The sequence below is a fragment of the Panthera tigris genome, chromosome F2, assembly GCF_018350195.1.
Source record: "Panthera tigris isolate Pti1 chromosome F2, P.tigris_Pti1_mat1.1, whole genome shotgun sequence".
NCBI classification, from domain to species: Eukaryota; Metazoa; Chordata; class Mammalia; order Carnivora; family Felidae; genus Panthera; species Panthera tigris.
In genome coordinates, this window is record NC_056676.1 from 60,147,988 (window position 1) to 60,160,668 (window position 12,681).

The 12,681-nt window shown below is 43.7% G+C and overlaps 1 long non-coding RNA gene across 2 annotated transcripts in view; it reads right to left on the reverse strand.

Annotated features, from left to right (window-relative positions):
• Positions 1–1,766: 1,766 nt before the first annotated feature.
• The window catches only part of LOC122234989, a 29,627-nt gene continuing 18,712 nt past the window's right edge, over positions 1,767–12,681 (reverse strand). The window contains exons 4-5 of one of the 2 annotated variants that reach the window (XR_006213008.1): positions 11,041–11,165; positions 1,767–2,666 (exon numbers count right to left, since the gene is read on the reverse strand). This is a non-coding gene — a long non-coding RNA (uncharacterized LOC122234989). Of the gene's footprint in view, positions 2,667–4,823; positions 5,848–11,040; positions 11,166–12,681 lie in introns of those variants that run through there. The other variant, XR_006213009.1, reaches the window with a different exon arrangement.

Below are 12,681 nucleotides of genomic sequence, written 5' to 3' on the forward strand. Positions count from 1 at the left end.
ACATGACATGAAGCTAAGGTTCTGAGAGTTGAAGTCCTGATGCAGGATCACACAGCTATTAAAAAAAGACCTTGGATTTTGACCCCAGATTTTCCAATGCTGGCTTGACTCATTCCAAAGACAGCTCCCACAGGCTATCAGTGGTGCGGCCAGTGATATTAGTTAACAATGCCTGAGACCAAATTACAAGCCACAAAAGTGGTCTTTCATCTCCCTCCTCCTCTGGGCTCCCCTTCTCCACGCTTCCAGGTACCAGAGCTGGTCTAGTACCATCCAAAGCCATAGGGAGATCTCTTTAGAGCCCCAACCTCACTCAGTCTTCAGGGACGGCAGGACTGGGGGAGTATCTGGGTACTCAGGTGAGTGGAAGATAGAGCCAGGGACATATAATGGGGCAACCAGTTGTTTGAAGTCTGTACCTTCTCCTCCAATGTAGTAATACTTTACTGGGCTTTGACCTCATCCTATGAATAACTCCATTGTAGAACACATCACCCTATCGCTCAACCATCTTCTCCAAAAGACAATTCCCTTCCAAAAGCAGTTGAAAAGAAACAAACAAAATAAAACTCTGACTTACGGCATTTGTCCTTTCCAGCTGCTTCTTTCTTCTCAGTTATTCACCCTCCAGTTAAGAAATACAATGGCAGTTGTCCATGATACATGAGTTTACATTCCGTGGGATTCTACTTTATATTCTCTTTAGAAGGCGTGTGGCACAAAGAACACACAGCTTAATGACCCAGAACCACTAAATCAGCAAAGAGAAAGGGAGAGGAGGCGAGAGATGGAGTTGAACAGGGAACGAGGTGGCAGAGACAGCCAGGGAAGAGACAGCAAATAGGAAAATATCAGTTCTGCTGAGGCTGACCCTGTCTTCATCCTGATGCACAAATACACAGGACTTCATATTCTGCCAAGTAACCCACTCACACTAAGAATATTAGTGAATAATATAAATTATACTGCAGAATTCATGGGAGGGGGGCAGGGAGCGATGTAGGGGTGAAGAGTTTATATCATGTACCCCAAAGCCCACAGCTCATACATTCAACATGCCACCTTTCCTAAGTTTCTGTGCTATCCCACACTATAGATGTCTTTTCTGGTCCCAGATCCTTTACCACAAGATATGTTTCCTCCCTTCTAGAGCAATCTGCCTTTACCAATATGGTATACATCATAAGATACGAACACGTAGCAAAGAGTCCTCTAGCACCAAGATCTACCCTCCCTAGAAGGTCATAGGAGATTATACATAGGACTTTTTCCCCCCATAACTGATAGACAATAGCTTAAGCAATTAGGAAAGGGGGACAGAAACTGGCATTTTTAGGGCTTCTTATGCACTGGCAACGTGCTGGAGTCTTTCCGTATGTCTTGCCCGAGAGCAACACTTAACATCCTTACTTACATTCAGTGAAATGGACACAACAAAGGCAAGAGATTATTCATGCTCTCATGACCCAAGTGGCATTTCCATCTCCGCCCCTCTGTGAGATGTGGAATGTGCCTAAAATGAGAAAGTAAGTAGCACTAATTTAACAGAGAGTGTTGACATGACAGAGATATGAGGAATGCACCATGAGGTCCAGCCAACTCAGGCCATCTTCTGAGGCTTCAAGATAATTTGGGACAGGCTTCCAATAAGATGTAAAATATTGAGAAGGAAAAAAAAAAGGGTGGGGAGCTGGGCAGGAAGGAGATGCCATATCAGAATCTCTCATTTTCCAATGCTAAACAAGGTTTTATTATTGGCTCCAAATGTCAACTAATTCCTTCCACTTAAAGAAATTCTATAACTTGCCTGTGACCGTCCTCCACGTCGACATTTGGCAGAGCCCGGGAAACACTGTAGTGTTGGCCGCGTGGGCGGGAGCTGGGACTCCAGGACCACAGACAGAATGACCTAATTTGCAGAAGGCTTTGGTGGACGGGAATAAAGACTGGTTCTCTGAAAGCTGGGATGGCAAGTTCAGCCTCGGAGAGTAAAGGTTATTTTATCAGGAAATAAATCAGAGGCCTGTACCGTGACCACTTTTTTCCAGGCACATCTTGGTGATGAGGAGGGTGTGTGTTCAGACCACAGGAATCTCAAAACCACCCAACCGCCCCATCAGCTCCCTGGGACACATCAGGCTGGTGAAAGCCCCAGAAAATAGCATGCTTGAGTTTTGGCTTTGTGTCTTTCAGAGTGTGCGTGGTTTCTTTCATTGGCGTTTGTATTGGGGCTTGTTTGTTTGTTTGGACAGTCTCGTTTGGGGGTTCGTGGTTGCTGTCCTTCCCTCTGTGTGAAGTGCCTGACAAGAAACCTAGTGTCTGCTTCAGCCCCTCTGGCCGGCTGCCAGGCTTGGGGTGCCGGCTGGCGCTTCTGCTGGCCTGGCTCACAAAATACATTCCAGTGGGCACCAGGAAAGCGAGGAGGGGCGGACTTCAGGGCAGGGAGCAAGGCAGGAGTCTACCAACCTGTTACGCAGCCCCAAGGGGAGAAGCAAGTGTCTGTCATAGAGATGTCCGTTGAGAGCAAAAACACCAAGGCTGAAGAAAGCAGGCGGAGGCAGGGGACGCCACGCTCGGGCTGGCAGTCGGTACGCCCTTTTCGATACCAGAAACACATGGTCCTTTGGCAGTGAGCGGAAAGTAGAGTTTGGGGTCCTAGTGGACATCTGTGAAAGGACAAAAGGGTGGAATAGAATTGCCAAGGCAGTTGGACATCATCCCTCGTTGTGGCCTGGAGGTGCGTCCTGCCCCAAAACCTGAAATAAACTCGAACACCCCACCTTCAGAGAAGGTGGAGTTATTTTTAAAAATGCAGGCTTTTGCTTTGAAGCTATTTCCAAAGCCTAAGATATAATTTAGTTTTGAAGGGGGGAAAGCGACGAGAAAGAAAAAGAAGTAAAAACACAGTTATAAAAAAACAAAAAACACAAAAATAAAGTCCTAGAATTAAATTTTGCAACCGAAACATAGGCCTGTGGGTCCCTCATCAATCACGGCTCTGTGTTGCTGTTTTGGTGATTTGGTGATTCAGATTTCTGAATTTTATTTTGAATAGTATAATTTTCAGATTAAGATTTTGAAAGGAGTACAGACTCAAAGGGAAAGAAAAAAAAAAAAAAGGAAACTGCTCCTTACCACTCCTTCAGCAGCTGAGGGCGTGGACAGATGTGCCTGAAGGAATGTTTTTTCAAATTTTCCACTATTCCCCAGCCCCTTGCTTTCTCGGTGCTCTGGAAGTTTGCCTTGCTCAGAGGGCCTCGCCTGTCTGCCTATCATCAGAGACAACCTCAGGTCAGTGCTTCAATTATCCACTCTCTTTTTAGAGATTTAACTCAGGTATAAAATGTGTTTGGGGCTCAAACTCAGCAGATAACATCTCAAACCAGTGGTTAAATCTCTAACATGTTTTTAAGGGCAAACATTTTTAACTTATTTTCTGATCCCAAAGTGCAAATAAACAGAAGGCCCTACACTGAAATTATCCATAGCAAGCCCCAGAGCTGGCAGGCCCTGACTAATTGCATCCTGAGAAGGCGGAACATACAACAATACAATTTTTACTTTTTTTTTTTTAAGTTTATTTATTTATTTTGAGAGACAGATCACCAGCAGGGGAGGGCAGAGAGGGAGGGAGAGAGAGAATCCCAAGCAGACTCTGCACTGTCAGCACAGAGACCAACACAGGGCTTGACCCCATGAACTGTGAGATCATGACCTGAGCCTGAAACCAAGAGTCAGACGCTAAAAGGACTAAGCCACCCAGGCACCCCTAATGCTACTTCTTAAATGGGACATCCTTTGTAGGGAAACACTGAACAAGCAGAGAAGGGGGTCTGGGGAGGAAGCAGGGGGCTATTTTGAAAATTTCTTACAGTTTCAAGAAGACTCCTGAAAGGAGAGGGAAACCCAATTTCTTCTTCATTCTTCCTTCCCTAAAACTTGTATAAAGTATTACTGTAATCATGTCTAGAGCTGTCTGATTTTTTTAATGTTTATTTATTTATGTGTGTGTGTGTGTGTGTGTGTGTGTGTGTGTATGAGAGAGAGAGAGAGAGAGAGAGAGAGAGAGAGAGAGAGAGAGAGAAAGCAAATGGGGGAGGGACAGAGAGAGAGGGAGACATAGACTCCAAAGCAGGCTCCAGGCTCTGAGCTATCAGCACAGAGCCCGATGCAAGGCTTGAACTCACAAATCACAAGATCATGACCTAAACCGAAATTGGACGCTTCACTGACTGAGGCACTCAGGCGCCCTGAGAGCTATCTGATATTTAAGAAAACAGGATTTGACACCACGATCATTCACAGCCACTACATTGAGCATTTTTTAAAATATTTATTTACTTGGGGGAGACAGAGTGACAGAATGAAAGCAGGGAAGGGGCAGAGAGAGAGGGAGACACAGAATCTGAAGCAGGCTCCAGGACCAATGCAGGGCTCCAACCCACCAAGTGAGGGATCATGATCTGGGCTGAAGTTGGACGCTTAACCGACTGAGCCACCCAGGCACCCCACATTGAGCAGTTTTTTGCTGGGGTTACAGTGACTTAAAGATAAAAGCCATGGCCAGTCGCTTCACAGGGTCAAGTTGAGGACAGGAAAGAAATAAAAAGAAAAATAAAAGGATCTGGAGGTATCAACCACACACTAAATACATTGGCAATAAGTGCCCTGGCACAGGGAGGTGGAAAGAATAGAAATGGTCTCAAAGTCCAGGCTTGCTAAATGAGGTTGCTAGCAGGAGCTTTGGAGCCGAACATCTAGGCTTTTAACGTGACCCCATCTTGGAAAATCTCCGGAACCGTTCTGTGCCCTGGTTTCCTCATCTGTAAGATGAGGTTAAATATAATACTGGGCTCGGTGGGCACAGAAAGAACTTGGAGCAGTGCCTGGCACCCAAGAAGTGCTAACTGTGTAAACTGGTATATGATTATAAGGGAGCGGCTGATATTGGAGAAACCTCAAAGGAGGGACCAGAGGTGAAAGGCCCAGTAGCTGAACTGCTTTGCTCCTTTATTTTTCCCTCCTGAGTCCTCAATTATCCCCAACCTGTTGTTCAAGTTTCCTCAAAGAGCATGGGCAGAGTTCCCACCTCACAAGTGTAGGTCTTGTCAGGTGCCTGAGGAGGAGAGGAAAGGACAGCTGGAGACAAGGCTTGCCTGCCTCCGTCTTGTCCTCCTCCCACTGTTTGACCCTCCTCCCTCTGTCTCGCCCTCCTGGATTCAGACCTACAAGAGGAGGGTAAGGAAGCTCCCCAAACACCCTAGCTTTGCTGCTCCCCAGTTTCCAAGTGCTATACACACTAGTCCAGATTCTTTTGGGTGCAAAAGTAGCAAAACTGAAACTCAAACCAGCTTTTGCAGGAGAAGGGAGTTGTTGGAGGATGCCCAGTAGTCCCCACACATGAAGCTTCGGAAAGGCAGGGACAGGAGCAGCTCCGGGGTCCCCAGAGCCTCAACCCGTCAGGCTTTTCTTCACGTCTTGTTTCTACTTCTCTCTGCTTGTTGGCTTTGTCTCTTCCATCTGGCTTGCTCAGGAGGCAGGAAGCAGGGCCACTGGCAGCTTCGGGCTCACATAGAGAAAAGGCCCTTATTCTTTTAGTTTTGAGCTGAAAAAAGTCCCGGAGAATGACTCTGGTTGGGCTCGGGTCACATGGCCACCCCCTGCTAATCCCTGTGGCAGGAAGTGGGGTTGAGAGACTGCGGTTGTCTTCTCTGGAACAATTTCCGTGGCCAGGTACCCGGCGTCCAAGAAGAATACGCCAGCTCCCATCACAGTCAGACACGCTGGGCTCAGGGCAGGTGGAAGCCACTCCCCTCTACGGAGGCGCTGCTCTCTACAGAGGGGATCCTGGAGGGCAAGCACACGGGATCCTCAATGTTCAGAGCAGCATCGTGGAGACAGTACTTTTACAGACGACATTTGGCAGACCTGGATAAAATGGCTGTTACCTGCCTTTACAGATTCTTCATCGCCCATCTTTCACCATAAATCAATCCTGTCTCTTTATTTCATAAAGGCAAAATACATTGGTGTGGGGATACCACCCCACACAATTCCAAAAGCCTGCATTCACTTTACATTCTGGAAGTTAGAATGTAAAGTCCGTGGTATTGCCTGGAGATCTCTCAGTGCCTCTTTGTGGTAGATTCTCAACAAATGCTTGCTGCCTGAACGTATGAATGAATGATTACAATGTAATTTTCTTTCCCAGATGCAACAGTGCGATTATAGACAGATCAATTGTACACCTATGTTAAAATACGAGTTCTTTTGCTTTAGCCTAAGGCAAGTCATTTCATCTGCGTATACCCCAGTTTCCTCATTTTTAAGATCCAAATATAACACCTCCCTCAGAGGATTGTCCTAAGAGTTAAACAAGATAACATATATGACAGTGAATATGTATTTTTACAGTGCTCTTTCCCTACTAACTTTGTTCTCTTTGTTTCTGTCTTCCTCAGCACCCCAATCCTTTCAGGGAAAAAGGTACAGTTTTAATACTAAAAGAGGAATTTTAAATAATTTAGTTCAGTGTTCTCATATACAAATCACTGACTCCTCATGGGCTGAGGAATATATTTTCAGGGGCCCTTGAGCACTATGAGAAATTTTAAGTTTTGTTTGCTTTCCTTTCAAGAATAATGGTAAAATTAACATAAGCATATTCTGGATAAATTAGATGATCATCTTAAAAGCAAATACTGCCACCAACCTCCTGATGGCACTTAGAATTTTTTGGTGACAAATAATTGTGTAATAGGCTAAACCTAAGGGTTTTTTTTCCCAAATCTCATAGCAGTTAGATAGATAGACAGATAGACATTTATCCAAACACACAGACCATTTGTTGAATGTCTACCTTGTGCCAACCTCTCTCACTTACACATTAACTCAGTCCTTTCCACAACACTACCGGTAGGTAGATTGCCCAGCTGCAGATATATGAGGAAACTGAGGCTCAGAGAGTTTAAGTGACATGCCCAGGGTTTCAAAGCCAGAGAGTGGGGAGTCAGGACAAACCTCACCACAACTGCTATCAGAAGCTCTTTCTCTCCCACTGCATGGGGTCAGCTCTGCACCCCTGCAAGAGCCCCCCGGCTATCGCTCTTGCCAAAAGTCTTTTTCTCAGCCTTTCAAAATCACATCTAACATAAAGAAGAAACTTCCAGCAAAGAAAAAATAGAAAAACAGCTGTGTGTGTATGTGTGTGTATACCTCCCTACTGGATGGATGGATGGATGGATGGATGGATGGATGGATGGGAAACTCAGCAACATTTTCTCTGCCAGACTCTATTTCCCACCATTTAGATTACTTTCTACTTTTCTCTCTAGGACACCTAATTCAGTCACAAATGTCTTGAATTATCTATTTGCCTTAAAACTACAAAAATGCAGAAACTTATAGGAACTGGTACCTTCTTAGCAGACAAGTACTTTTTAAAAAATGCTTCAGAAAGTTAGCAATTATTACCTCCCTTGGTACAGAACAAGGCATTTTCAAAGAAAACTAGCATTTCCTAACATATCATACAGTTTAGCACCATGGCTGTTTCATCCTTCCATTGAGGGCTGCAAAACAGAACCTGTTATCCCCAGATACTCTTATCCCCTTAGTTTCAAACAAGAAAACTCAGAATAAATAACCTTCACTAAATTGGATATCTAATATTTGACAAAGGCAGGATTTAAACTGGTTCTGCCTGTCTGTAGAGTTCATGCCCTTCCTTTCCTTCTATTTTCTTTCTTTTTTTTCCCCTTTCTATTCTGTTCTTTCTTTTTTTGTATGTGTGGTAAAAACAAACAAACAAACAAAAACCCTTCACCTTGAGATCTACTCTCTTAAAGTTTTCAGTGCATAATCCACCATTGAACAACTCCCCATTGCTTTCTCCCCTCAACTTCTGGTAACCACCAACCTACTCTCTATTTCTACGAGTTTGATTATTTCAGATACTTCATATAAGTGGGCCCATGCTATATTTATCCTTCTGTGACTGGCTTATTTCACTTAGTATAATGATCTCCATGTTAGTCCATGTTGCTGGTTAAGACAAGCTTTCCTTTTTTTTTAAGGCTGAATAATACCCCCAGTATATGAGTTTACCACATTTTCTTTATCTATTCATCTGTTGATGGACATTTAGGTTGTTTCCACCTCTTAGCTATTGTGACTAATGCTACAGTCAACATGGGAGGGCAGATATCACTTTGAGATCCTGATTCCAGTTCTTTCAGATATATACCCAGGATTGCTACATCACCTGGTAGTTATTTTTTTAATTTTTTGAGGAACCTCCATACTGTTTTCCATAGTGGTGGCCCCATTTTACATTCCCACTAATTGTATACATTCCGTTTTAATACCAAAGTTGTTTTTTGTCTGAGCTGCCATTTTGTCTATAGAACTTATATAAATTTTTTTTTTTTAACGTTTATTTTTGAGACAGAGAGAGACAGAGCATGAACGGGGGAGGGTCAGAGAGAGGGAGACACAGAATCTGAAACAGGCTCCAGGCTCTGAGCTGTCAGCACAGAGCCCAACGCGGGGCTTGAACTCACTGACCATGAGATCATGACCTGAGCCGAAGTCGGCCGCTTAACCGACTGAGCCACCCAGGCGCCCCTATAGAACTTATATAAAGTTCAGTCCTTTCACAAGGACCACTAAACAAGTTGACAATTCACATGGCAGCACATGCTACAGGTGAAATTCGTATTCTCAGGGAACTTTTATGTTGGAAAAAGATGGACAAATTGATTTTTGAATATTTCCCTAGAGCACAATATGGGGGAAAGACAGCGGATCAGATCAGCTTGTAGAAGTTAAATTCTTGCTTTAGAAAAAGCACAATTTGGAAAGTCCTGGTCCAACTTTCCTGTTTCCATACCTCCCTTCTTCCCAACCTTCAACTTTTGATATTCTTTTTTTTTTTTAATGTTTATTTATTTTTGAGACAGAGAGAGACAGAGCATGAATGGGGGAAGGGCAGAGAGAGGGGGAGACACAGAATCGGAAGCAGGCTCCAGGCTCTGAGCCATCAGCCCAGAGCCTGACGCGGGGCTCGAACTCACAAACTGTGAGATCGTGACCTGAGCTGAAGTCTGACACTCAAACAACTGAGCCACCCAGGCGCCCCTCAACTTTTGATATTCTTCAACGTGTACTCTGTGGTCCAACAACCATTTGTGTTTCCCCAAACACCCCATGCTGATCTATGATTCTATGCCTTTCTTTACTCTGTTAACTGTGCCCAGAACAAGTTTTCCACACACCACACAACCTATATTCCCTTGTCCACCTGGAAAACTTCCAGAAAACTCAAGGAGATGAGTCTGGAACTTTCCAGACCCTCTGCTACTCCCATTGCAGTCATGCCTCCCTCTATACTACTTCTAAGCCTTGCATATATTGTGTAGAGCTAATTATGATGTCCTATAATTATTTGTTACACATTTGTCCACTCTGCTGGACTGTGGGTTCTACGAGCACAGATGCAGAATTTACTTATTTTTATATACCCCTAGTGTATAGTGTAAGTGCCTGACTTAAGCTTTTTGATTGCTGAGGCATCCATTTCAAAGATATTCATTTCAAAGAAACTTACTGCCAGCTATACCACACAGCTAGTAGCAAATCAACTAGGTAAAGGAACAGGCTACCTCCACACATGAATTCCCCTTTTAGAATGCCCTGGAGAAACCTAGGTAACTGACCACTTGACTGACCTGGTTTCTCCCTCCCCACTCCCTTAATTCCTACTCTTATGTTTCCAATTCTCCAATAAAGAATGAACCTGCTAAACCCTAGACACCCCCACTCAGACAGCTAATAAAGGCAGAGCCTCAGGTCTACATGTTCTCTCTCTATCCATGACCATGCTTGTGTGGTGCTTGGGCATGCCATGTACCCTCCAGAACCTGTGAATAATAAATCTTGTTCTGCAAAATTCCCTGAAGGTTGTTGCTGACGTGTGTCCTGCAATCATATAATAAGAACCATAAGGGCTGCTCCAGCCACAACATTGGCAAAATGGGGCTTGTCACAAGTGATACAGGCCCAAGTGAGTGCCCCCAGTCGTTCCCAGCCAATAGCATTGCTATTGATAGGCTGAGACCAATACAACATCTTCACACAGTGCCAGATCACAATGATGTTTAACACATGACAGTAGATTAAAGCAAACTGAAATGACTGCAAAACAACTGAGAATGTGTAAACCTGTGACTTTCAAGACTTAAGATCCTTATAGCTTCCTTCTCATTTCTTTGGTTCCAGTGTTTGTCTCCTACGTACACCTATGTATATTCTGGAGAGCTTCCCTCTGAGTATGTTGTCCTTGCAAGTAGTCCTTCCTTTCCAGTTCTGTTCTTTCGTTCAACAAGCATTGACTCAGCACCTACTGTGTGCCAGACCCTGTGCTAGAGCTACAGATAGAAAGACTGATGAGCCAAAGAACTGACAATATAGCAAAGTTTCTAAGACATGTTCAGAAAAGAAAAAAATCTTGAAACACAGTACAAAGGGGTCATCACCATGTAAGAAAAACAACAACATTCCTTAAGAGGTCAGAGAAGAGAAAAAGCATTCAGAGTGAAGCATCAGGGAACACTCTCCAGAGGAAAGGATGTTTGAGCAAGACCATGATGGGAAGGTTTCAAAAGCATATATACATTTTCCAAATTCCCCCCTTAAGGGGCACCTGGGTCCGGTGGCTCAGTCAGTTAGGCATTAGCCGAAGCCAACTTCTGCTCAGGTCATGATCTCACAGCTCCTGAGTTCGAGCCCCACATCAGGCTCTGTGCTGACAGCTCGGAGCCTGGAGCCTGCTTCAGATCTGTGTCTCCCTCTCTCTCTGTCCCTCCCCTGCTCACACTCTGTTTCTCTCTCTCACTCAAAAATAAATAAACATTAAAAAAAATTTAATGTCTTTGTAAATAAATAAATAAATAAATAAATAAATAAATAAATAAATAAATCCATCCTCCCCTTAAAACAAGATATTTGCCAGCCATTCTTTACAAGTAAAATTGCCCTTACTTCAAGGAGTTTTTCACCACAGTATTGTTAACTTTTTCTCCCCATGTCTTCATCATCTATCTTGAAGTCTTGGAAGACGTTTTCTGCCAACTTTGACAGATCTGTGTAAACAAGCTATGAGGACCCTGAGAACAAAGAAATACCATTATTGTGCTGCTATTATTATTGTTGTTGTGATTAATGATCTTATAATAACACTGCCAGAGAACATAGTCAGAATGAACTAAACCTAGAAACAAATGTTTAGGAAAAAACAAAAAAGGTTTGTTTGTTTTTTATCACATTCAAGGAAGGTACAGGAACAATGGAGGCTCAAGCCTGCTGAATGGGAGAGACGGTGTCATCGGATAGTAAGAAACATGAAAACTCTGTGGTTATGGTGATGTTTATATCTTCTGTATTTAAAAAAGGGGGGAGATCATTAATAAAGTAAGTTGCTATGCTGAGTGACTGAAGTCTCCATGCTCCAATGAACTTCATGAGGAAACCAAGAGAACACTTGAGCGAATGCTACTGGGATTTCTGAGAAAACAGAGTGGAGCCAAATCACCAGAAATTTGGTAAATGTTGTGTTTTTCATAAACTGAGCATTAGAAGGCTTAGCCAAAGCCATGTCCACCAAGCACAATTCAGATCTACTTTAGTGTGCCCTATCAGGAAGGTATGTTGAATGAGAGTCTTCTAGAAAAGAACTCATTGTAAGGGAAGAAGGAGTTGGGCTGACCAGCGTGGCCCAGTCAAAATGATCTGATTACTGGAGGGAATGAATAAATGTCAGGCGTGAACGTGTCACTTAGACTTGGCAGAAAACGGGCAATCTCATATATTTGTGGAGCGTGAATAGGTACCACTACCAGTTTGGACTCTATCTTCCCTATGGAAGAAGAAGCAGGGTGCAAGGAAAAAGTAAGACTGCAAGATGGCTCTGTGTTTTGTTTTGTTGTTATAAATCCACTTTCTGAGCTTGAACTCCATGCCAGTCCAAAGATAGGAATTAGAATTCTGAATGCTGGAGGGAATTAAGAAGGGCTAGTTGTGGGGCACCTGAGTGGCTCAGTTGGTTAAGCGTCCGACTTCAGTTCAGGTCATGATCTCACAGCTCCCAAGTTCAAGCCGCGCATCGGGCTCTGTGCTGACAGCTCAGAGCCTGGAGCCTGCTGCGGAATCTGTGTCTCCCTCTCTCTCTGCCCCTCCCCCACTTGCATCTGTGTCTCTATCTCACAAATAAACATTAAAAGAAAAAGAAGAAGGGCTAGTTGTTCTAGCTTCTATATTTGTAAAGAATGGCAAAAATAATCTGGTGGAATTAATCTGTTTCTTATGCTTGTTCTAGATGTGTTTATTTTTCATCATTTCTCTTCTGATAGGAGAATGCCCCAACTCTACATTTGTAGTTTCTCTCAAAAGCCCAGCACTGAGCAGACATCTTGCTAACTGTTTCAGCCTGCTGTGCTGAGGGGCATGAGCAACTGAGTTGTAGAAGGAGTTGTTTTGCTCCTTTTTGGAAACCAGGACCATTTAGAAGTCTGTTCTCCCTCCTTCCCTTGTCCTAGAGAGAACAGAAACTCTGTCATGCTCAACAGCTCTAAGTGGGACTGATGTTTCTCAGATACACCTTAATGTTATGTGTGTTGTGTTTCT